At 39.0% G+C, this 26,359-nt stretch overlaps 2 long non-coding RNA genes across 3 annotated transcripts; one reads left to right on the forward strand and one right to left on the reverse strand.

Moving 5' to 3' along the window:
• LOC132535945 (uncharacterized) lies at positions 1–25,685 on the reverse strand. Its single transcript, XR_009547669.1, has 4 exons — positions 25,603–25,685; positions 4,972–5,028; positions 2,146–2,245; positions 1–92 (listed from the first exon to the last, which is right to left on the reverse strand). It is a non-coding gene; the product is annotated as an uncharacterized LOC132535945 (long non-coding RNA).
• On the forward strand, positions 847–26,358 carry LOC107522685 (uncharacterized). Of its 2 annotated transcripts, XR_009547668.1 has the most exons (6): positions 847–998; positions 9,582–9,719; positions 10,852–10,940; positions 21,058–21,215; positions 22,684–23,831; positions 25,657–26,358. It is a non-coding gene; the product is annotated as an uncharacterized LOC107522685 (long non-coding RNA). The 2 variants fall into 2 exon arrangements; XR_001601577.2 differs by having other exon boundaries at positions 21,058–23,831.
• Position 26,359: the final 1 nt, after the last annotated feature.

The raw sequence follows: 26,359 nt of genomic DNA on the forward strand, positions 1-26,359 counted from the left end.
TTTTTGCACTGTGTCGTTAATGATTTACCATGTAGTTGCTGGAAGATAGGTACAACCTCTCATCTGCAAGATACTCTTCACCAACCTAGGTCCTAATGAGACAGAGAGATTAGATAGATAGATAAGATAGATAGATAGATAGATAGACAGACAGACAGACAGACAGGCAGGCAGGCAAGCAGGCAGGCAGGCAAACAGTTAACCAGTTAACCATTGCTCAGCTCTGGTTTATGGTGGAGCTAGGTATTGAATTTGAGACTTCAACACCTCAAGCATGGAAGTCGTTTTGTATGACTATTATATTGCCTCTGAAGCCCCGGTGCACACCTTTTTTAACGTCCACACAATACTGCAGTTGTGAAAAGACAGTAAAAGGTGAGATAGCATAATGTTATGCAAAAAGATTTTTATGCCTGAGCTAGCAAAAGTCCCAAGTTCAGTCCCCAGAACCACCATAAACCAGAGCTGAGCAGTGCGCTGGTCTTGTTCTGTATCTTTCTGTCTGTATCTATAAAATAAATAAAATAAAGTAAAGTAAAATGCATGCAAATAGTAATAAAAACAAGTTATCTCACAGTGGTGACTATTTTTAGTTGATAGTTAAGAATGTGAAAGGGCCTGATGATATAGTGTTGGAGGTCGGTGTGGTCAAAAGGAGATTTCAAAAGCATAAGGAATTTGGTACTTGAGCACTGGGGAAGAGGTGAAGAAGGCTAGAAGGGGTGGTTTTGGTTGGTGGTGGTAGAGGTGGGGTGGGGGATGGGTTAGGGGCGGGGAGTGTTCAGCGCCTGCGCGGAAAGCAATCTGCGGCGATCTGGGAGAGGCAGTCCTTTCCTGGCATCAGCGCGGCACTGCAAGTATGGCTGGTCCTGTGCCTGCGGTCCACTGCCACCTTGGCCTACCACGCTGGCGCCAGAAACTCTGCCGCTGCATCCTCCAGGCTGTACTGGGAAAGTCGGCACAAAAACTCATGCTCCGACACAAGATTCAGCTAGGAGGTAAAAAAATAAAAAATTTTTTAAAGGAAAAAAAAAAATGTAGGGGAAGAACGTAGAGAGTGGAGGGTGGAGGGTGGAGGGTGGAGGGTGGAGGGTGGAGGGTGGAGGGTGGAGGGAGGAGGGCGGAGGAGGAAGGCCCTAAAGTCGGGGAGATGCCGAAATCTCTGTTCACCAGGAGGGGAAACAAAAAACAAACCAACAAAAAAAAAAAAGGGGGGGGGAATTTGTGACTTTCAAAAGAATGTTGAGTATTTACTCTCCATTGTGAAGGGGATACAGATTCCTTTTGTGTAACCAGGATTGAGGTACCTGAGCGTCGGTATTTTCTCTAATGCTCCACGTTTACAGTTTTTGGAGTTCCTCATTTGTAGCAGATTGTGTAAGGGTGGGGCTCTACTCTGAGGCTCACCCGATTAGGGAGCTTTCTTTGCCTTTGTTCAAGGCGCCGGGTTTTATTACAGAGTCCGACAATACTCTAGCCCCCTCCCTGGGAGTCGAGGTGGATTATATTTACATTTGCCATCTGCTGTGATTATTGGCAACGGCCTTTCTCTAACCCATTAACCTAGTTTCTGACACCTACTCGAATTAGGAAAGGATGGTAATGGATCTCCTTAAGCAAGGATCAAAACTGGCGAAAAACGTGTCCAGATATTTCTGGCATGGAAATCTAAAAGTGGAGGCATAGTGCGCATGTGTAACTGAGAAACTAGGGACGGTGTGCTACGGTGCTCTAGGTGCCCCAGTGTACAGGTAGATTTGAGATCTGATGGAGGGCGGGGGTCGGAAAGTACAGTGGGGTTGGGTGGGAGAGACCTAGGCATAAAGCTTCGTGAGCGAGGGTGGGGGTGGGTGAGCCAGATGTGTATTTGAGAAAGCAAGATTGCTAACTCGAGTCAGCGCTTGAGAGATTATTGTTGCGCATGCGTGTTTGAGACGATTTGTGACGGTTGACTTCAAGGAGGTGTGCCTCTGTGGGGGAATGCGCGCATGCGTATTACGTATGAAATAACGGGTAGGAGCGCAGCATTTTGAGTAATTACGTATGCAAAAAGGCAAGGAGAGGTGTAAATTGTATTAGTCATTTTGGACTTGAAAGAGCCAGCATAGAAACAGATCTACCATGCAATTGGGTGTAGAAATTCACCTGAGCTGGAGTTTCTCCTAGGCTGTAGCCACATCCACCAGAAATTTAATTTCATTAAAGATAAAGAGATTAATCTTGTATCTGATCCTCTCACTGACCTCTGTTTAAAAAAAAAAAGTCAGACGATGATGGCTGTAAAAAGGATTGCAGCAGTGTGTAGGAAATGCGTCAAATGAGAGTATTTCAAGACAGTTCACATTTGGACAGTACACATATAGGCATTTCTGTCATACGTGGAGATGTTGGCCCTCTGTATTTGTTTCTGGACACGTTCATTCTTTTGGGAGTTAACCACACAGCGGTTACAGTATTGTGAGAATCTATTCATGATGATGAGAAACCAATTTTCTACCATTGGATTTTTAAGAGAGGATTCCGCTATGTTGCTAAACGTTTGTTACAGTTTGCTCTAGGTCTAGAATTTAGTCAAATGGACAGTTGTAGTTTGATGGTTCTGAGCTCTGTTACTAAGGATCTATGGTTAATCTCTAAAACCACGAACTTAGCACTTATATATGTAGTAGAAAGAAAGGGTGCAGGGTTCAAAATTGAGACGATTTTTTTCCTTTCCAGTAAGTTCTAGTTGTGATCTCACAATGTTTTTCCTTTCGTGGCCTCATTCAGAATCTTTATAGTAATTACGGTTAAATGTCTCTAGCACTTATTAAACTGTGCTCGACACTTGTCTGTATGTGTTTCATATATGCTGATCTCTTCGTTATTCTTGACAGATATGAGATTTACAGATAAGAGATTTGAGGGGCACAGATGAAGTAATTTATTCTAGGTTTTGCATACAGTTGATGACAGGGTCTGGATTTTTAGCTACTGGTTATATAGTCCTGTGCTCTTTAAACAGTGTTTTGCCCCTTAAAGTAAGAGGTCAAGTTTAAAATACCCTTCTTTTAGGACTTTAGATTTTTGTTTTTAAACTACCTGTGCTATTTAAGAGAAGTGACTGGCTTGCTGCAGTGTATTCACTGCATAGTACAGCTACATATGGAGAAGACACACTAAAGAATTGTTGATTTGGAATCTAGTCAGTGGCTATCCTTGTCTATCCTTGTCTTGTGTGTTTTTTGTTCAGCAAATGGTTTAAAATGGCCGACTGCAGCAGACTGGACACACCCTTCTTGTTTTGCTTGAGACAGCCAGTCATGCTGAGGTAAAGATTTTTTCTTACCCACTTGATAGAAATACTAATGTCTAACAGTAAAAGAAAGGTCATACTTTTTTGGGAAAAGACCAAACTTGTTTCTTTTATTTGGTTAGGATAGATTCATTCTAGTGTTATTATTACTTTTTTGACAATTTGTGTCACCACATCTTTTTCCTGAAAAGGTTTCATCAGTTTTTATTCTCATAAGTATTGAGTAGGATCTGTTTTTAAAAATATATTTTATGGGTAAAATCAGTGATTTTATTTTGTATTTCTTTTGTTAGTGAGTTTGGATTCTTAATCTTAATTTTGAATATGAGTGATCTGAGGCAAGATTCAGACATAGTGTGAAGTTCACATTTGTAGATAGAAGTAAGCTCTTTAAGATTGCAAACTTCAATTAAGAAACAAACTACAGCTCTGGAGAAGGCCTTCATTTTAAGTATGGGCTAATAGTTGTCAGGAGGGAGCAGTGTCATTAGGTTAATGTACTGAGACCAGAGTGGAAATACTATGTTCAGCTCAGTGGCCTCAGAAACAAATAGCCATTGAAACCTTGACATTGTTAAGAATAATGTAAACATAGAAATATTCCCTTCTTGTGGTCCCAGAGGTGATGCAACGAATAAAGCATTACATTCTCAAACATGAGGGTCCTGAGTTCAGTCCCTGGTAGCACATGTACCAGAGTGATAATCTGGTTCTTTCTCTCTCTTCTGTGTTTCTCATTCAATCCCTTGCACCGCCATAAGCCAGAACTGAACAGTGTTCTGGTAAAAAAAAAATTCCCACCTTTGGTTTGTATAAAATTATCTGAACCAAGTGATTTGTTCATTAGTAGTCATAATCTCTCTTCAAGGAGTCTCTTACTATCACTTACCTATCTAGTTTTCCAAAAGGGTGAACAAAGTGTGTTACCTCTGTCTTCTGTCTTGCTTTTCTTATAATCTGTAGGTGATTTAGATGAGTTATTATCAAAGATCATGGTAGGAGGGGTGCTTTATTCTGTTTCCTGAAATTGTAGCTGTTGTTTGTGATTCAGAGGATATATTTATTTATATTTACTAAGTAAATTTTTTTTCTAAATTATTACTCCTACTTCATGAATTATAGAATCTTTTGTGTTTAGCATTCTCATTTTTTCCATTGGGAGGTAAGGATTACTAGGTTTAGAGATACCAAGTGAATAGTCAATTCTTCTTTTTTTTTTTTTTTTGTCTTATTTATTTTTACTTTAGTGAGAAAGGCACAGATACCAGAGCACTGCTCAGCTCTGGTTTATGGTAGTGCTGGAGATTGAACATGGAACATTGGAGCCTCAGGCATGAAAGTCTTTTGTATAACCATTATGCTATCTCCCCAGCCCTATTTACTGCTTTTTGCAGTAAGTAGATGTTAGTTGTATGCATCCCTTTTGTTCCAGCATTTTTCTAGATGTAGGTATCAAACCAGATTTCTATATACAATGGGGAGGTTGACTTACATAAGCAAGGCAAAATAAAATAATGTGACATGCTTGTTTTATAGAGGAGGTGATTGAAAAGGTTCTTTATTGAAAGTCTATGCTTATTTTAAGTATGGGGATTCCATTTTGCCTCATGAGAGTCTAGTTCCCAAATATCTGATCTGGAGTTACGAAGGGCCTAGCTTTAACTTTAATTTCTTACAGTTTGTTTCTTCCTTGTCTCGATATTACAGCCAGCAACAATCTGAAGGAGCTTCCCCTGGAAAGAAATCTTACATTAGCCACTACAATACAGCCTGCTAAGTGTTCCAGCACTTAACCAGGTTACATTGTAATTATTTGTATATATACTGTTCTTCCTGTATTTCCTTTTTAGATTGTAAGTTCCTTCGGGGTAGTAACAGTGTCTTCATTTTCAGAGCCTAGCCTGACACACTAGTAGACCTCAATAAATGCTTATTGGATGAATAAATGAATGAATCATCAACAGACGATTATTGTATGCCTGCTAAAATGAGCTCCACAGGCTTTGCGCTGCCAGTTGTTTGCTAAATGCATGTGATCAGAAACTTTCTGCTACTTCGCTATGTATGTGCATATATTATATACAAAAAGTGTCTATATTCTTATTTTTTCTTGATAGAATGCTGCTTATTCAAAATGCATTACATCAGAAACTTCCTGCTACTTTATAGGTATATAAAAAATATGTGTATATGCATATTTGCCCCTGATAGAATGCTCTTTTTGTGTTTGGATTTCAGTCCTGGGTACTTACAGATGTTTCTGCACTCAAGTACTCCACTAGTGAGCTTGCCCCCCCTACAGATTTTTCTACTGCTGACATTATCTTGTTTGGTGGGACCAGAGAAATAAGCTCCCAGATTGGAAGCCTCATCCTTAATGTCTGGTGTTTAAAATGTTAAATGAGTCCAGTAAGTAGACTTACTTCTTTTTCACTTCTCAGGTTATCCTTTAAATAGTAATCCTAAGTAAGGTTCCACATTCTAGATCATCAGTGGACAAATAAGCCCAAGGGCTGTCAGTTTTTATATTGCAGTGATGGACATGTGTGGATGTTGTGAATGGGGCCTCTTGGCAGAATTGAACAAGTTCATCATATACATTATGGCCCACAAAATGTGACCCTTAACAGAATAAGGTCTGCCTTTTCCCCTTCGAATCATTACTCAACAGTCAATCCACATTCCAGCAGAGAGATTCTCAGAACATGTTTTTTTTTTTTTTCATTCATTATTGCTCTGGTAATGACTACTTTATCTAGTAAAAAGATGGCTCAAAACCTATCGGAGTTCCTGCTTTTGTAATCCCCTACTCCTAACATATTTGACACCATGAATAGTTTCCATCATTTTGGAAGAACGTTCTACCTTGGTTGCACAATCATCAGTAGATAGCAAACATACTTTTGGTCTGGGGAGACAGCATAACAGTTATGCATAGACTTTCATGCCTGAGTCACTGAGGTCCCAGGTTCAATCCCCAGCACCACCATAAGCCAGAGCTGTACAGTGCTTTGGGGTGCATGCCTCTCTCTCCCTCTTCTTCTCAAATAAATAAATACATAAATATAATATTAACAACAACAACAAAACCCCCAGAAACGGATACTTTGTTTCTAGGTGGGCTTCACAGTTAAAAAAGGATTTCTGAGTAGCTGGGAGTGTGTGACTGTGAGAGTACAGGAATTGTAGGTATGAGTACTGGAATTCAGACCTTAACACAGCATATGTTGAAGCAGTGTTTTGGTCTTTCTTTCCTATAAAATAAATAACCATAAAAATGTTGACAGGGAGTAGTGGTAAAGAGATAACTAGATAGTGTTTGTCTCTCTCAGTCTCTCTCTCTCTTTCTCTCTCTCTCTCTCTCTCTCTAATTATCTGAATGAAAAAGCCACTCAGGAACAGCTCTGCCAAAAGGAAAAAAAATTACTTAACATTTGTTTACAAAGATTTAGATTTATTTATTATTATTTTACCAGACCATTGCTCAGATCTGGCTTGTGGTGGTACAGGGGTTGAACCTGGGACTTTCCTTTAGGCATGAGTCTCTATGGTTTTTTTTTTTATTATTATTACTATTATCTTTATTTATTGGATAGAGACAGCCAGAAATCGAGAGGGTGGGGGAGACAGAGAGGGAGAGAGACAGAGAGACAACTGCAGCTCTGCTTTACCATTTGTGAAGCTGGGGACCAGGGGCTGGAACCTGGGGCTGTGTGTGCTATAACCTGCACTCAACCAGGTATGCCACCATCCAGCCCCGTCATGAGTCTCTTTGTATAACTATCACGCTATCTTTCCTACCCTTACAATATTAGATTTTAGGGGTATAGTTTCACACACACACACACACACACACACACACACACACACACACACACACACATATATTCCATTGCCATTATAACAATCTTCTATAGCTATCAACCTCCCCCTCCCCACCACCACCACCCAGACACACTTCTCATTTGTTTATTGCCATCAGCGTTATTGATGGGGCTTGGTGCCAGCACTAAGAATCCATCTTTTCCAACAGCCATTCCCCCATTCCTTTCCTTTCTTTTTACTAGATACAAGAGAGAGAAATTGAGAGAGTAGGGGCAGATAGAGAGGGAGAGAGAAAGACATCTTCAGACCTGCTTCACAGCTTGTGAAACTTCCCCCCTGCAGATGGGGAGCTGGGCCTCAAACTGGGGTCCTTGTTCATGGTAATGTGTGTGATCAACCAGGTATGCCACCACCTGGCCTCCTCTCTCCTCCCTCTTCATAACTACTCTAGTTTTCACAGTATCTAAGACAGTAAAATTGTCATATATATGTACTTTTTTAAAATGAGCCCTGGGAAACCACTCCTTGTGTCTTCCTAGGATTTGAAGATTGCCTCATCTCACAGTACAGTTGTCCTGTTAACTGCCACCATCTGCTAGTAGATTGCCTGGGCTTTAGGCTATTGCTGACTCAATAACCAAATTTCTCAGTTTCTTTTCATGCTAGGCAACCAGGGAATGAGAAACTAGAGACTGTTTACTTAGATAGGACTTTTGGCAGTGGTGGTGAGTGTGGTCTTTTGACTTGTCCTGGATCTGTCTCAGGTCTCAGAGCCCCATTCCTGCTAGTGGTTGAGTTTTGAAGGTTAGGGGACTAGCTGTCACCCTACCTAGCTCTTTGCAATTCTTACACCAATTTAAACAGCTGATGAAGGAAAGAGACAGTTAAGTATTATGGGCTAAGATTATAAATGGCAGGCCTTGGTATAGTTAATTTTCATTTGTTTGTTTGTTTGTTTTGGATAGAGACCTAAATTGAGAAGGGGCACACACACACACACACTGCTTCATCAGCTCCTGCAGATAGGGATTGGCAGCTTGAACCCAGCCAAGTTCATTTACACTGTAATGTGAGCCCTCAACCAGGTGCACCACCACCCAGTCCCTGGTTCTGTTACCTTTCTTCATCAGTGATCTAAATGCTATCTGACTAAGTGGAGGTTTTGTTTGGATATTTGTGTATCTGTTTTCTAGTAGATCCCTGCTCAGCTCGGGCTGGGTAGTGAACCTGGGGTCTTTGCCTCAGGTGTGAAAGTGTCTTTGCATAATCATTATGCTCTCTCCCCAGAGGCCTGGTTTCTTTCACATTTAGGGACCACTTTTACTCAGGAATATGGAGTGAAAGGATCATTAACTGCCAGATAAAAGAGACAAGAGGGAGTCGGGCTGTAGCGCAGCGGGTTAAGCGCAGGTGGCGCTAAGCTCAAGGACCGGCGTCAGGATCCCGGTTCGAGCCCCCGGCTCCCCACCTGCAGGCAGGTCCCTTCACAGGCGGTGAAGCAGGTCTGCAGGTGTCTGTCTTTCTCTCCCCCTCTCTGTCTTCCCCTCCTCTCTCCATTTCTCTCTGTCCTATCCAACAACAACGACATCAATAATAACTACAACAATAAAAAACAAAAGGGAATAAATAAATAAAATAAAATATATATATATTAAAAAAAAAGAGACAAGAGAGGAAGTTCTTCACTCAAAAACAAAACAAAACAAAAAACCCAAACAGATAATTCGGATCAGCAGAGTAGCTCTCTTGGATAATGTGCCTGCTTTGCAATGCACTAGACCCAGGTTCAAACCCCATACCTCCCCACCACACGCACGCACACACACACCACTGGAGGAAGCCTCAGTGCAGTGATGCCTTTGCCCCTCTATCAGAAATGGTTGGCCTATAATGAGGAAGCCCTGGTGATGACAGTCAACTAGTCAATAAATAAGGATACTGAAGTCTGGTTGTGTTGCCATGTGTGCGACCCAGGTTTGGGCTCAGCATCCACTAGACTGGGTGCCGTAGTGTCTATCTACCACCCCCATCCCCTTACCCCCTCACCCCCTATTTGTCTCTATCAGAAAACATTGGTCTGGAGGGTTAAAGTCCTGGTGACAAGAAAAAAAGAAGGAAAAAAGAGAGATTGAGGTCTAGAGAGAAGGACTTGTAGACAACTGAGAAGATATAGCAACATCAGCATTCACATTTGAGTTGTGACACATAGATATAGTTACTTGATATTAATAACATTGGTTATAAAATGTTGACACATAACATGGTGACAGAAATCCTTACTAAATAGTAATTGTTACGACAGCCTTTGCCAGCCAGAGGACATAATTGTAATACTTAGCTTGAGTGAAATCTGATGTCCATGGTGAGAGCTAGATGGCTTGAATAAGGTGATTAAAGTTAAAGTTGCAACTCAAAACTTAACTGCTCTGTCTTGTATTTGTTTCTTTTCCCTACCCTACAGGTAAAACTAAATGTGATCAGAAACCTTAGTGCTGATAAAGAGATATATTGAACCCTGCCTGGCCCAGTGAGATTACTAGAAAATTGGTGGAGGCATAGATCAGCATCCTGAATGTGGCTGTCAGATTGTGAAGTCTTGGTAAGTGGTCAGTGACTTTGTTGGCTTTGCTGAGCTAAGGGGAAGGGGCAGGGAAGGTAGTCTTAATAGTTGACATTTTCTCATTATAATATGAATAAAGATCCTAAAATATCCAGGCTATACTAGAGAATAATTAATCTCTTTTTCTCATTTTCCTTCCCCCCACCCCAGCAGATATCTTACCCCAAATTATATATATTAAATATGTATTATTATATATTATATATATTAAATATATATATTAGATATCTTACCCCAAATTATAGCTGGTTGGTATAAAAAAAAGTAAATGGAATATGGACTAGTATTGTGTCTTCTACTTGGTGCTTCTTCTACAGTCCATATAAATCCAGGGACACCGTGAGAGGCATGTTTATTCTACATAGAAAAGGATTTTTTTAATTTAAAATATTTATTTATTTATTCTCTTTTGTTGTCCTTGTTGTTTTATTGTTGTTGTTACTGATTTCATTGTTTGTTGGATAGGACAGAGAGAAATGGAGAGAGGAGGGGAAGACAGAGAGGGGGAGAAAAAGATAGACACCTGCAGACCTGCTTCACCGCTTGTGAAACGACTCCCCTGCAGGTGGGGAGCTGGGGACTTGAACCGGGATCCTTACTCCAGTCCTTGCACTTTGTGCCATGTGCACTTAACCCGCTGCACTACCACCCGACTTCCAGAAAAGGATTTTTTTTTTTAAAGTCTCTGAGATGAACCTTTCTTTTAACAGACAGTTATTAAGTTCTTACTAAATGCCAGAGACTGGTTTAATTAACAAAATTCTGCCATTTGGAACTTTTATTCTTGTGAAGAGCAGGCAAAGGAGTAAGTAACATGTCAGAAGTTTTTCATTATGGTATGAAAATTTATTCATTGTGTGCATTAAAAATGACTGAACTAGCTTAAACAGTCCAGCTTAGATGTTTCTCTCCCCTTCCCAAATTATTATTGTTTCTAGAGTACTGCTCTACTCTGTTTTATGGTGGTACTGGGTATTGAATCTGGGACCTTTCGTGCTTTAGGCATGAGACTCTTTTTGCATAACTATTATGCTATCTCTACAGTTCTCAGTCTGTTGATGTTTGTTACAAAGTCTCCATGCAACCTTTTTCTTTTGTAATCCCTCACTAGATTGAATTGTGAATGATATCTGTGAAAAGCATTTTAGTTGAGTGCAGAAGACCTTCCACTTGAGTGAGCATGCAGAAGAGTGACTTAAGGTAATGATGATTAAGGTACACTTAAAAATGCCGTTCAGTGGCCCAGTACTTCTGAAACATGTACTTTATTCTGAAATTCTTGCTTTCATAGTAATTAGTATAGATAATACTACTTTTTATGTAATCTATTACTACTATATTCAGTATATGATAATCTCTCTGGAGTTTAGTTCACAAGTAAGGTATATAACATCAGCTGTATGTCACAAATCATGTCAACATGACATTAATTATACTCTCCTTAAGGAAAGAGTTTATTCTTTCAAATCAGACTTGTAGAAAGTTTTTCTTTTCCAGGCTCTGATTATGTAAACCTTGGCAAGTTTGCCATATGTGAATATATATATATACTTTTTTTTTTATTAGAACACTGTCAAAGCTGAACAGTGCGCTGGTATAAAGAAGTAAATAGATATAAATATTTTGTGCATGTTATGCATGTACAAACTATTGTATTTACTGTTGAATGTAAAACATTAATCCCCCAATAAAGAAAATAAATAAAGAAATAAATAAAGTTAAAACTGGCCAAAAATAAACAAATAAATAAATAAATATAAATAGACTGTTAATTGGAAAGGTAGAGAATTCTTCCTTGGAATTTTAATTTCTTTGATTCATAATGAAATAGAACTGTTAAAAAAAGTCTTAGACTTACTGGTTTTTAGCAGTTCCACTGCTTCTTTGACAATGGGAGTGTCACAAATAACTGTGCCACCCTATTTTCTTTGTATCTCTTTTTGACTGCCTAATCCTGTGTTTTATGATGTGATGCTTTCTGCTTACTCTTAGCTTTGATTCCTGTGTTACTGGCTAGCTGATCTTATTAAGTCTCTATAAACATCCCACTTTCTGGGCGTAAAATTTAAATTTCCTTATGTTACAAGTTACCTTGCATTACATCTTTAAAACAAAGGGAAATTCTCCAACAAGTTTAACTTTTTTTTTTTTTTTTTTTTGCTTGGGTGCTTCTGATTGCTAGAAATAAACTCTATAATGAGCTGATGATAGGTTATTGGCTAGCCACTTATCTAGCCAGAGAGATAATAATGACTGGAACTACATGAAAGTCCAAATCCTGCTTCTGAGTTTCCCGAGTTCTGTGCCATTTATGTAGCCAAGTTACCATCTCTACTTAATTTTTGTGTCTTTTTCACTTGTCCATCCACTTTGTTTCACCTTTTAGTTCCATCTCTCTCTCTTTGGTTATTCATAGAATTTACATACTTAGGGCTTTACCTTCATCATAAGTTTTGTTTGTGGGCCTCTTAGCCACACCTGCACTATGGTAGCTTGCTGTATATATCCTTTTTGCTTCTGTTACCTTTGATTACTCTTGATAGTTTATTTGTAATTTTTGAGAACACATCTACTAGTCCTATCTTATCTCAGATTAGCTGGATGTTTATATAACAACAAATTCGGTTGATGAGTCTTTACTTGTTTTGTGTTCTACAATTGAGGTGATTATATTCAGTCTCAAAGGGGCTGCATTCGTAAATGCCTGCAGAGTCCAGAATAAGGAAAATGGCTCATTCTCTCTCTCTTTTTTTTTTCCTCCAGGGTTATCCACTGCTCCTAGAGACCATTTTTCCCATTTTTGTTGCCTTTGTTGTTGCACTTGTTTTTATTGTTTAGTTGTTGTTGTTGTTGGGTAGGACAGAGAGAAATGGAGAGAGGGGGAGAGATAGACACCTGCAGACCTACTTGATGCTTGTGAAGAGACACCCCCCCCCCCCGCAGGTGGGGAGCCAGGGGCTCAAACCAGGATCCTTACGCCGATCCTTTCACTTTGCACCATGTGTGCTTAACTCTGCACTTTTGCCCGCCCCCCTCTTATTTCCTTAAAACATAGTTTGTACTTTATTGGCTTTTCTTCTGATTATTGTCTTTTGAGACATTAGAAAAGAAAGTTCTCTGTTCTTAAATCCAGCAGTGCAAATGTGATGGTGACACAGCTGAGGATGCAGTGGAGAAATGTTTGGAATTTTGGTTAACAAGTACATGCACTTTACTATTATTTATTGAGTAGAGACTGGTGGGGTAGATAGCATAATGATTCTGCAAAGACACTTGCGGGTTGCACCGGGTCCCCCGTCTCCCTGGCCAGTGGTGGCAGGGGATCAGAGCGGCCTCTGGGGGGGTCACAGGATGGCTCTGGTGTTGAGGGTGACGTGCACAGAGAGGAAGTCACACCAGACTCAGCCAGCTTCGGGAGAAGCCTCTGAGGTTCAACTCGTTTATTGAGGGATATAAGCAAGCAGATATACCCATACTCCAGAGAGAAGGTTGAGGTAATCATTAAGCCAAACACAATACATACTTACATCTTGATTTACAAAGTATTTGATCACAACTGGAAAGTTGGTCATGAGCTCACAATGCATTTTTCTCTGAGGGTAAATTACAGGCATTTCAGGGTAGCGGGGAGGGAGCATCTGAGTAAAATCAGGATATTTGCGGTGGATTTCAAGACAGCCATACACAGTAAGTCATGGCCTCTGTTTTAAGGGATGGAGTAGCATGTACAGAAAGGTGCCCCATCCGGGGAAGCCCATCTTTCATAAGTTCATAATGTCAGGAGGGACCTGCCTAACTTCTCCCCCAGGAAAGGGGGTGAATTTGGAGTCAACCCCCTCAGACCCTCATGGAAACAACGGTCTGGGCTTCCAGGACAGTGGGCCCATTCCCCACAGACACTCTCATACCTAAGTCTCCAAAGTCCCAGGTTCAAATCCCCCACACCACCATAAGCTACAGCTGAGTCATACTCTGGTTTAAAAAAAAAAATGATATAGAGAGAAGAAATCAAGAGGGAATAAAGGAAGTTGGGCAGTAGCACAGCCGGTTAAACACTCGTGGTACAAAGTGCTGGCTTAAGGATCCCGGTTCGAGCCCCCAGCTCCCCACCTGCAGGGGAGTTGCTTCACGGGCAGTCTATCTTTCCCCTTCTATCTTCCCCTCTTCTCTCCATTTCTCTCTGTCCTAACAATGATGTCATCAATAACAACAACAATAACTACAACAATAAAAATCAATAAGGGCAACAAAAGGGAAAATAAATAAAAAATTAATTTAAAGAAAATGAGGGGTAAAGGGAATGAGGTAGGGGAAGTAGGGAAGGAAAGAGAGAGAGAACTGTATCACTGCTTCACTATTTGTAAAGCTTTCCCCTCTGCAGGAGTCCGTTTGCACTGTAACATGTACAGTCAACCAGGTGTGCCACCACCTGGCCCCCACTTTTTTTTTTAAATGTGGTACCTGGAAATGAACCCAAGGTCTTTGTGTGTGTATGATACCCTGAGGAAACTCCCCAGCCCAATATTTATTCTCTATGTTGAGAGCAAGAGATAATGGAGATTTACCACAGCCCTGCTCCATCATCCAGTGTAGTCATTTCAGTGATGTCCATGGTGCATCCACATGATACCAGGGGTCAAACCCAGGGTCTCACATGGCAAAATAATGTGTTTTACCTTTCAAGCCATCTCTCAGACCCCCAGGAACATGCACTTTTCATCCAAAAGCAGTTATTCCTACTTGGTACCTGCTAGTTGTTCCTTAGTGGAAATGTAGACCAGAACTGACAGAACCTGGTTTTGAACTGTTAAGTGCTACAGGTCTGTGTTTAACCTTAGGACTTCTGTATCTTCATAATTTTAATTTCTTTGTATTGTCACTTTTCCCTCTGTGGTACAAAACATGGCTGTGTAGTACTGAGCACTAGCATAGCAGATTTCTTTGGATGGTGTTTAAAACCAGGTCATTTTTTTAAAATAGAATTGTATAGGTTAGACTACAACATATTAAGAAATATGTTCAAATTATGTTAAATATTTTATGCCTGAGGCTCTGCAGGATTCAAGCCCTGGTATCACCATAAAATAGATCTGAGCAGTGCTCTGGTCTCTTGGTCTCTCTCTTCCTCTCTTTCTTAAAAAGGGAAATAGGTTGAGTTAGAATATAGATTAGAGGGAGTCGGGCTGTAGCGCAGCGGGTTAAGCGCAGGTGGCGCAAAGCACAAGGACCGGCATAAGGATCCCGGTTCGAACCCCGGCTCCCCACCTGCAGGGGAGTCGCTTCACAGGCGGTGAAGCAGGTCTGCAGGTGTCTGTCTTTCTCTCCTCTTCTCTGTCTTCCCCTCCTCTCTCCATTTCTCTCTGTCCTATCCAACAACGACGACAACAACAACAATAACTACAACAATAAGACAACAAGGGCAACAAAAGGGAATAAATAAATAAAATAAATATTTAAAAAAAGAATATAGATTAGAAATAAGAAATTACTAGCCTTTACCTGACAATATATAGATATTTTGTAGAATTAAAATATATATGTTAATGAGAGGGGAGAGAGAGCCAGAGCTTTACAAAACAGGACTAATAAGCCTGTTTTGTAAAGTTGGACAGTCCATTTTTCAGTTGAGGATATGCGAAAAGGACTAACCTAGAGTTTCTTCTTCACTCTAGATGTTTCTTAAAGATAAGTATTTAAAGGTTGAACTATTTTTTCTTTCTTAGTACTAATAGATGCAAATTAAAATCTCTTTCATAGCAATAATAGACAACAATAGATGTAAACCAAACTTTCTGTCTTAACAATAGTGAATCTATATGAATATATATATATATATATATATATATATCTATATTCATATAGATATATATATATATACCAGAACACTAACTACTCAGCTCTTGTTTATGGTAGTGTAGAGGATTGAACCTGGGACTTTAAAGCTTCAGGCATGAAGGTCTTTGTATAATCATTATACTATCCCATCCCCCATCCCTAGCTGGAGTTTCTTACCAGTAATTTTTCAGCTCTTCTTGCTTGGTTACAAAATCAGTAAATAATAGAGCAAGAATTGTCTCTTTCATACATTAGGTAGTTATCTTTCCTTTTCTTCTTCCCTCCCCACCCTCACTCCAGCACTGCTAAACTCTGGCTTCTGGTGATACTGGGGATTTAAACCTAATCTTTGGTAACTCAGCCATGAAAGTCTTTTCGCATAGCCACTATGTAATCTTAATGTTTCTTTATATCATGGGTCAGTAAACTGACTAATGGGTTAAATGTGGCCCACTGTGTTTTTGTTTGTTTACAACCTGTGAGCCAAGAATGGTGTTTACGTTTTTTCAGTAGTTGAAAAAAAAAATCATGAGAATAATATTTCATGGCATGTAAAAAAATACACAGAAATCAGATTTCAGTGTCTGTAAATAAAGTTTTATGGGAACAGCCACACTCCTTCAAGTATTCATATTGCTGCTATGGTTGCTTTTATGTTGCAGAGTTGTGAGAAACATGTTTACATGTTCTCCAAAGTCTTTACTTATTATTTAGTCTTTAGCAGAAAGACTTTAAAACTGTTCTTATTACAGCAGTTGCCATATCTCTTTCAGCATCATCTTTGTCATTACGTGCCTGATTATCAACCTTATTATGGACTGCTAGTGTTTGTGTGTGTGTGTGTTTAATTATTTAAACAATGCAGGAATTCTCCTTTCCTTACTCCCTGCTGTGACACCCTAACAAATTCTAGCAAACATACTTTCTTCTTGCTTTGGATGTGGCTAAAATCCTGTAAGCAATCTCTGGTATCTTCAAGAAAACATACTTCCCTTCTTCTAGAAAACATACTTCCCTTTGACCTGCCAGGCAATTCAGATCACCCAAAGTTATGCCCTTACAGTAGATAAGCTTCCACATCTTTTGAGACCAAAGCAAGAAAATTCTGTATTAGAATAAAAACAAATAATTTTTTAGAAGTTGTTTCCTCTCTGATACTGAAACTGTTTTCAAAACGATCTGGGTATGTTGGTAACAAGGGTTTGTGTCATTCATCTTTTAACTTTCATCCTTAAACATTTTTTTTTAAACCAGAGAACTACTCACCTCTGGTTTATGGTGGTATGGGGTTGAACTTGGGACTGAGCCTCAGGCATTAGAGTCTCTTTGCATAACCATTATGCTAAACATTTTTAACAAAAATTTTATGTATGTTCACCCTTCAGCACCTTTTCAAAAACAGAAATTGTATGTTCTCAAGGTTAACAGTGGTAACTTGAGATAGTTAAACATTAGTCAAGTATCAAATTAATTCATCTTCTTACCTAGTTACATTTCGTGTGTGTGTGTGTGTTGAGCACACCTGAAATCTGTCACATTTTTTTCTTTATTTAGTGCATATCATTAATGTTTCCATGTTATACATAACTTGGCTTACTTAATTTCTTTTTTCCCTCCCTCTCTGCCTCCTTCCTTCCTTTTTTTTTTTCTTCTACCTCCTCTTATTTTTTTGTTTACATTCCTTGTCTATTCCAGCTTTAGTTTAACACCTAACTTTGTTGTGGTCTGTTTCCTCATAATTTTTCAGTTACTCATCAATGATCTTTGCTGATTGTTCCAATATCCTTGACTGTTCATATGCTTCTCAGTGTTGTCATTTAAGTTTCAATTTCCTCTGCAATTGGGACTTGGCTTTTTTTTTATATCTCACAAACTTACTACTTGTAAAAAAAAAAAATCTCACTCCTGCTTGGATAGTTTATTCTTTTTTTTTTTCTTTTATGAGAGAAATACAAAGGGGGGGTAAGGTGAGAGAGAGAGAGAGAGAAAGAAAGAAACCAGAGTTTCCCTCAGTATGGTGGGGACTGGGCTCAACTGGGTTTCATGCTTGGCAGACCAAGCACCTTCCCAAGTTTAGCTATCTTGCTGGCACCACACATCTTAATTGTTAAAACTTTAGTGCTGTTTTAGACAAAGACGAATTATCATTAATATCTATAGTAGTTCATCATTATTAATTAGATGAATCTGAAGTAAATTCCTAATGCAGTAGAACAGCTTTGGAATTTCAGTAGTAAAGGCATTTAATGCCATAGAATTTTTACTGTAAATTTAGAGATCTATATGCAATTATGATTCATTAATGTATGTGATGTGTTAACATAGTTGGCAAGTCACCCCTGCTCCCCTAGTGGTGAAAAGTATTTATCCTTGCTTTCTTTAAATTGACACAGAACCATTCTGCCACTATATGGGTGTTTCCTTGTATCAGACTTAGGGGTCTGCAAGGCTAAACCACCTTTGTGGCCTCAATACTCTTTCATGGCCATTGTTTCATTATCAGTTTCACTCCTAAACAAATTACAGTAATAGTGTGGTGGCTTCCTAGGTTTTATGTGTTTGGGTCCTTTTTAATGTGTTATCTGGTCTAATTGAAGCTAATGAGAGTTTATGTGGTAACCAGTTTGGTACGTGCATCATCATCACACTTACATAACTGAATGTAGGGAATGTGTGCTGGCAATATGACAACCTCTACTACATAATAAAGTATATTGAAATCGGGTAGAGACTTGGTGCCCTCTTGTGGATACAAGATAACCATTATGGCTTGTAAGTAGTATTTCTTTTTTCACAAGATGGCACAATTTGGAAAAATAACCACATCAGAAAACGCTCTTCAATTTCTTCACAGCATTACCACCGGAGTCCTCTAGTTTGTGAAATATTGTAGTATCTTCCCTCACCACCACCCCTCCCCTCCCTTATCCTAAGTAGAACTACAAGCTGAAAATAAATGGGTACCCAGTATATTGAGATATCTGCCCTTGAAGTATTTCATTTTTTTTTTAATTTTTATTATTTTATTTATTTATTTATTCCCTTTTGTTGCCCTTGTTGTTTTATTGTTGTAGTTATTATTATTGTTGTCGTTGTTGGATAGGACAGAGAGAAATGGAGAGAGGAGGGGAAGACAGAGAGGAGGAGAGATAGACACCTGCAGACCTGCCTCACCGCCTGTGAAGCAACTCCCCTGCAGGTGGGGAGCCGGGGTTCGAACCGGGATCTTTATGCCGGTCCTTGTGCTTTGCGCCACCTGTGCTTAACCCACTGCGCTACAGCCCAACTCCCTTCAGTTTTTTTTTAAGGGCCTTGAAAACTTTGCACTTGCTTTTTCACATCTTGCTATCAACCATTTGTTAAAAATGATCAGGAGATGGAAGATTTTTACTTATTCTAAAATTCTAAAAGCGATACACTGTCAGAGATGAGTATAAATCTGGCTTCTGAATCCTTATAGACTCTAGCACATAAAGTGGAATTTCTACAGGGGTGGGGGGGGGAATGTACTTGGGGAGTAACAAACCAGAAATGTTTTCCACAAAACTCAGGGGAGAGGAGCAGGTTGATAAATACTTTTTGTTATGTTTTATGAAATTGGGCTCCCATAGTCTATTCATAGCTCAGCAGGGGTTCCCCCTGCTGGGCTCTTTGAATGATTTGAAAGAACCCCTTTGGTAGGAGGCTCAAACCTGGGTTCACTAAATGGCAAACCATATAACCATATACCCTGCCTGGTGAGCTTCTCTTATCTATCAACTTTTTTTTTTCTTTACCAGAGCATTGTTTAGCTCTAGTTTAAGGTAGTGCTGGGGGTTGAACCTGGACCTTTAGTGCCTCAGACATCTTTGCATTACACTATCTCCCCAACCCTCTACATCAGCATTTACTTATTTATTTATTTATTTATTTACATTTTACTGAGACAACATGATCTTTGTGTATATCTTCTCATTATAAAGTCTCATTGTTGTTTCTTGTCTCTATTGATACGTTCTTATTTGTTTTTCTTTTAGCCTACCCTACCCTAGCCATTCTTCCTGGTTTAGCAAGCCTTTGTCTCTGAACTCTTTGAATTTAGAGTGTGTTCATTTTGTCTTAAAGGCCTAATATTCTCTTTTCTGCATGGTTGAATGAGCACTCAGTGTCTTTCACAGCTTGTGACTCTGATTAAATATTTGAAAAGTTTTCTATCTCTGCAGTGAGGTATTAAGCTGGTAAAGAGTTTTGAAGCTCTTTCTCTGTGTTGAGAGTTTTAAAATACTTATATAGTCCTCATAACAAATTTTCTAAATTCTCTCTTTGATAAACCCTCCATATATATATATGTATATTTCTGGAGTTCTTCTATGGACTTCCTATAGGTTCTGACTACCATGATTTTTAAATGGGATGTTCAGCCAGCAGGTAGCACTGTGACTATAGTGCTGGATTTCCCCTTATATATATATATATATATATATATATATATATATATATATATATATATATATATATATATGGAAGGAGACTCTGAATGTGGCACCTGGAAATGCTGTATTGATGATACCTCTAATGTGTTGGGTGTAGTAGGAATGTTTCAGCCTGTACCTAGACTTCTGAGGACCAGACATGCAAGAGCTGTTTTCCTCTGTTTAAGAGAGTAATTAGCACTTTATCAACCTGTGTAGATGAATCCGTTCCAATTTATGCACCTAGCCTTTGGAGGCAACCCCTCAGTTTACTGTTCCTAAACACCTCAACTGCCAGCCCTCTGCCAGTTTACTTCTCTGCCACACTGGTGAGTCCTTGTGAGTAGTTCAGCATCCTGATTCCCTTGAGATGATCTCTGGGGAAGGGAGTAAGAGCCCTGAGTCTGTCTGCTTTCCCATGCTCCAGTGCCATGTCTACCTTGCAGCGACCAAGATAGTACTGGCAGCTGATAAGCACCATGATTTTGGCTCTAGGATATTCTCCCTCTCTCCCTTTTCGCTCTATAACCACATGCATATGTATCCACCTTTAGCCAACGATTTTTCCTCCAAAAGTTTGAACTGCAATCTGAGGAGCTTTGGTGAGTTCTTTTGTTATATTTTAATGTGATTCTCTTTCAAGTCCTTTCATACCTAGCAAATCTTGTTAGCATCTGAGTAGCTGCGTGCAATTATAGGGAAACTTTCGTGAACTAGCTTTCCTCTTGAGACTTCTTTGCAATTTTGAGCTGAAATGCATTTTTAAAAAATATTTATTTTACTTTAATGAGGGAGAGAGAGAGAGAGAGACCGAGACCAGAGCACTGCACACACAGCTCTGGCTTATGGTGGTATTGGGGATTGAACCTGGGACGTCAGAACTTCAGGCATGATAGTTTTGCCTAACCATTATCTTATCTCCCCAGCTCCTGAAATACATTTCAACATCTTTCAATCATTACACATGTGTTATTTATGTTGTATCCCAATGGAAGAATATTCTTTCGTTGTTCTCTCTCTTGCATTTTCAGCTTTTCTCTGCTGCCTATTAAAGTGGAAGTTACTGTGCTGGCTGATAAGGATATAGAGACATGGAGACACTGTCTGTGTCCTGAAGGATTTCTCAATCTAGTGAGAGATATGCATGTACACAGATAATTCTAACAATATGGTATGTTCCACGATGGAGGTATGTACAGTTCCCTGTGGGATGCAGAATGAAAAACCATTTGATTTCTGGTGATGTTGAAGATCAGAGTAACAGATACTTGCATTGACCAGTCTACACATAGAAAATAAAGCCATGGCTGTTGTAAATACAGTCATGAGTAGGAGGACATTCTAAGTAGTTTGTGTAAAGTTACAAATGTAAAGTGGGAGTGGTATTATGAAACTGAGATTTTATTCTGAGTGCTTTAAGAAAGGAATGCTTTAGATGATCGTTGTAGCAGTTATATGGAATATGTCTTAAATTGTTTTCATGTTTGGATTAGGAGATCACCTAGAAAAATAGTGTACTAGTTACAATGATAAATGAGGCTGGCAAATAAATATATGCCCCCTCCTCCCACCATGGCTCTCATGTTAATTGTTTGGCTGCTGCTGTTCCTTCTGGAACAGCAATGGTCTGAAAAGATTTTGCACAATTTTTCTCAGGTGGGTGGCAGCTGTATATGAAATGTGGATTTTCAGGAAGACATCTGAAAAGCGTTACTAATTCCCTGGTCGTTTTCATTAATGGTAGGCCTACTCTTACCATCATGTGTGCCTCCCAAAGGGTTTTCTTTGACAAAAAGAGGAGGTGTTTATATATAAACCCCATTTAAAGAAGAAATGGCCTTAGTTATCATCTCAGCTGCTTTATTTTGTTTATTTTCTTTATGGTTGTACTTCCACTTAAGAGATATGTTCTATAGTTTAAAGTCTATAATTATATCTGGAACTTTTCCTCAAAGCAATATAACCATTATTCTTAGGAAGATTCTCCATTTAAGGCTTAAATTGTGGCCTTGGAGATTTTGACAATAATTTTCTGCAAGTAGAATGATGATATATTTAAGTAGAACAGGGTGTTCCACTGAACTGTATGTATAAGTAGCCATCCTGGAAGGGACAGTGGTAGGGGTGGGGATGGAGAGGGGTGGCTTCCTAAAGGAAACCCTGAGCAAGAAAACAAGACAGTACAGTGAGAGTTTGTACTTACGGAATAGATCACCTGAACTGAAATCTGCTCTTACACAACCAGTGTGATCATGAACACGATTTTCATCTCTGAATTTGTTTCTTTTTGTGTTAAATAAGGATAATTATAATACTTGTTTGCAATAACTTAAGTAAGGATTTAATGAGATTACTTATATAAATTGCTTAGAACATGTCTGGAATATGCTAAGTGCTGTACCAAGTATAGTTGCTTCTTTTGTTAACCATGACAAGAATTTAGAAGACAGTTAAGTAGAGTTGCTCATGTTTCATCTGGTCAGTGATGATGTTGAGGTTCAAGAAAGAAGAAACATTAACCTCAGGAGTTTTCAGTGGTGTAAGGTTACTTAATCACTTTTTTATTCCCCTATACCAAATAGATTGGGGAATAATATAAATCATTTTGTGCATGTCCTGTTCACTAATGTATTGCCTTTGCTCTTATTTTTAAATAGGACAGCTGTTGAAAAGTTGTGTTATACCTGAATAAAGATTATCCTAAAATGTAGGAAAATGCTTTGGAGTTGTTTAAAGCTGAATTTGAAACCTCATTCAACTAACTAGCTGTGTGATCTAAGGCATGTTGTATAACCTCATTGAACCTCAGTTTCCTCATCTAATTATAATCATTTGCTGGGTTTCCATGAATATGTTTGTAATGTAAAGTATATGTGATAAGTACTCTGTAAGTTACAGCAGTCATTGTTAGTTTGTGGGATACTCACCAAGTGACAAACAACAGGCCTGGTGGCTTGGAGGACATCATCGATCCAACAGCAACCTGCAGTGGTACTCCTCTGAAGAAATCCTACTCGGATGGATATAATACAACCTGCTAAGTGTCCTAGCACTTATCAGGTTGTATTATCATTGTCCGTGTTTATGGCTCTCGTCTACCAGACTAAATTCCTTAAAGGCAAGGACAGTGCCTTATTCATCTTTGTATTCACGGTGCCTAATCCAGTGCACATTGTAGGCCTCATTAAATGTTTGTTGAATGAAAAACTGAATCATCAACAGACATTAATTGGGCGCCTGCTTTGTGATCTCCATGGGATCAGCATGTCCCTGCCAGTTGTCTACATCGTCCAGTCCAAGCTGTCTTCAATATGCTTTCCTACTGAAGCTTACTCCTATCTTCTAATTCATTTGCTGATGAATTTTCTGTATAGTGCAAAGATTTAAATGTGATTCATCTCAAGTACCATCTCCAATTGACTGTTAGTGCTTGCTTTTCTTATATTTTTTATAAAATGGATTGTGAAACCAGGTCTCAACTCTGTATGAAGTAATTATAAACAATTATTGAGGTTTGCTGAGGGTGTCAGAAGTGAGAGTAGCAGCACCTGTATACCATATGTCACTTTATATTGTATTTTACATGAAATACTCTTTCTATGAAAACATTTTTTAGTCTTGACTACTTGCAGATGTTGAATGGCTGTTGCTGCTACTACAATTGCTGCCAGTTGTTCCCTGGGTAGGACCAGAATGATCATTGATCAGAAATTGCATCCTCATATTCTGGGCGTTACTTCTGTGGCTGGCATCCGTAGTTTTCCCCTTGTAACTATCTCAGCTGTCCTCTTACCTTCATCAACAGGTAATCCTCTACTTTCCTTTTCAGCATTCACCAGTCATACTATTATTTTTTTAATTTAGTATGATTTTATTGTTACTACTGCATGAGAAGCCATTCTTTCTACAGATACGACAACTTTCAGGGCCCTATACGTTCTGGTAATAGATAACTCTGTTATCTTTCAGGGCCCTATACGTTCTGGTAATAGATAACTCTGGGCCAGGAAGAATGCTCATCCTGTTAAAGCACTGGATTTGCATGACTAAGACCCCAGAGTTACAAGGTTCAATCCTCAACACCAACATATGTCAGAGATGAGCAGTGCTGTACTCTCATTCTCTCTCTCTCTCTCTCTCTCTCTCTCTCTCTCTCTGTGTGTGTGTGTGTGTGTGTGTGTGTGTGTGTGTGTGTGTGTGTGTGTGTGTGTGTGTCATAAAAATAAATAAGTCTGGATCCATGTGGTAGTGCACCCAGGCTCAAGCCTCACATCTCCACCTGCAGGGGCAAAGCTGCACAAGTGGTGAATCAGTGCTGCAGGCATCTCTTTTCCTTTTCTTTCCTTTTTTTTTCTTCCAGGATTATTGCTGGGGCTCAGTGCTTGCACCACAAATCCACTGCTCCTGGAGGCTTCCCCCCTTTTGTTGACCTTGTTTTTATCATTGTTGTGATTATTATTGTTGCTATTGATGTCGTTGTTGTTGGATAGGAGAGAGATGGGGAAGACAAGAGGAGAGAAAGATAGACACCTGCAGGACTGCTTCACTGCTTGTGAAGCGACTCCCCTGCAGGTGAGGAGTCGGGGGCTCAAACTGGCATCCTTACGCCGGTCCTTGAACTTTACACCATGTGCCCGCCCGGCCCTGGCATCTTTTTCTCTTCCTCTCTAACTCCGCTTTCTCTCTGTCTATCCAATAAAAAAAATAAATAAACATTACAAATAAATCTTAAAACAATTATTTTTACAGACTATGAGGCAAGAGCAATTAATATAGGGAGTCATTGTGAATGTGGGAAAGTGAAATGATGATAAATGTAATAAGAGCCTGAAAGATGATGCAGTTTAATTAATTTATTTTTTATATTTATTTATTTATTTTCCCTTTTGTGGCCCTTGTTTTTTATTGTTGTTGTAGTTATTGTTGTTATTCATGTCATCGTTGCTAGATAGGACAGAGAAAAATGGAGAGAGAAGGGGAAGACAGAGGGGGAGAGAAAGATAGACACCTATAGACCTGCTTCACCGCCTATGAAGCAATTCCCCTGCAGGTGGAGATCTGAGGCCTAGAGCAGGGATCCTTAAGCCAGTCCTTGTGCTTCGTGCTAGGAGCACTTAACCTGCTGTGCTACCACCCAACTATCAGTTTAATTTTATATAAAAGGAATTTCCTTTCACTGGTGCATAAAGTATTATTTGACCACTGTCACAAGTAATATGTGATAGCCTGAAATAGACTTTGATTTAATAGTGAACAGCTACCAGGATTTGAGTATTTAGACTGAATTTCGAAGAAAGTGGAAAAGTAAGCTAAGAGTTTGAACCAAAACTGACTTTGATATGGTCAAGAAATGTACTGAGTAGTTAAATGGTTATAGTATTAGGACCTGGATAAGATTTCATTAAATAGTGTGATCAAGACACTTGTGCAACTAGGGTGACCCACACCACCTATCTGCCCTCCCCTCTTTTAAACTGATCTATGTAGTATTACTTCTATAATCTCCTCAGTTTATGGAAGATTCATAATTTTAGACTGATGTCATTATCAGCCTGTGGCTGACGAAGACAGCTTACTGTAGAGATTTCAGCTTCTTGGAGAATTGTTACCACTTTCTTTCACTTTGGCAGGTGTTTGTCTGAAGTAATTCCAGTACCTGAAGGGGTAAAAGGAAAAATCCAGGTGATGAAGAGTGAGGCCTTCTGAATGAAGATAATTGAAAAGATCATGGATTTGGCTGGATTAGACAGGACTTGATTTTTCAAAACATACTAAAAGTGAATGATATTTTTCTTTGATGAAGAATAACATGATCATTTTTTAAAAGTGAATGTATAGATTTAAAAGTTTAGAATACTGATATTCTTACTTATCTGTCTTAGCTCTCTTTTAAAAGGATTGTGTCCTCTAACTTTTTTGTTGGAAAATAAGCATATTTCCATAAAATTAAAACTCTTGAAAATACAGTATTGTTAGGATATTTCATATGGATCTAACAAATTAGAACAGTTTGTATATTATTAATTTTGCCTGTAATATTTTAATATAATGGATATCATTGTATAGTAATCTTCACATCTCTTTGTTAATTTGTTTATAATATATTCTTAGAATTGGAATTACTAAGTTAGTCTGATGAGAGCTTCATTAAGACTCAACTGTGCAAATTAAATACCTGTTAACTGTGGTCTGGGAGGTGGTGCAGTGGTTAAGACACTAGACTCTCAAGCATGAGGTCCTGAGTTTGATCCCCGGCAGCACATGTACCAGAGTGATGGCTGGTTCTTTCTCTCCTATCTTTTTCATGAATAAATAAATAATTTAAAAATATGT

This window comes from Erinaceus europaeus, chromosome X (genome assembly GCF_950295315.1).
Source record: "Erinaceus europaeus chromosome X, mEriEur2.1, whole genome shotgun sequence".
Taxonomy (NCBI): domain Eukaryota; kingdom Metazoa; phylum Chordata; class Mammalia; order Eulipotyphla; family Erinaceidae; genus Erinaceus; species Erinaceus europaeus.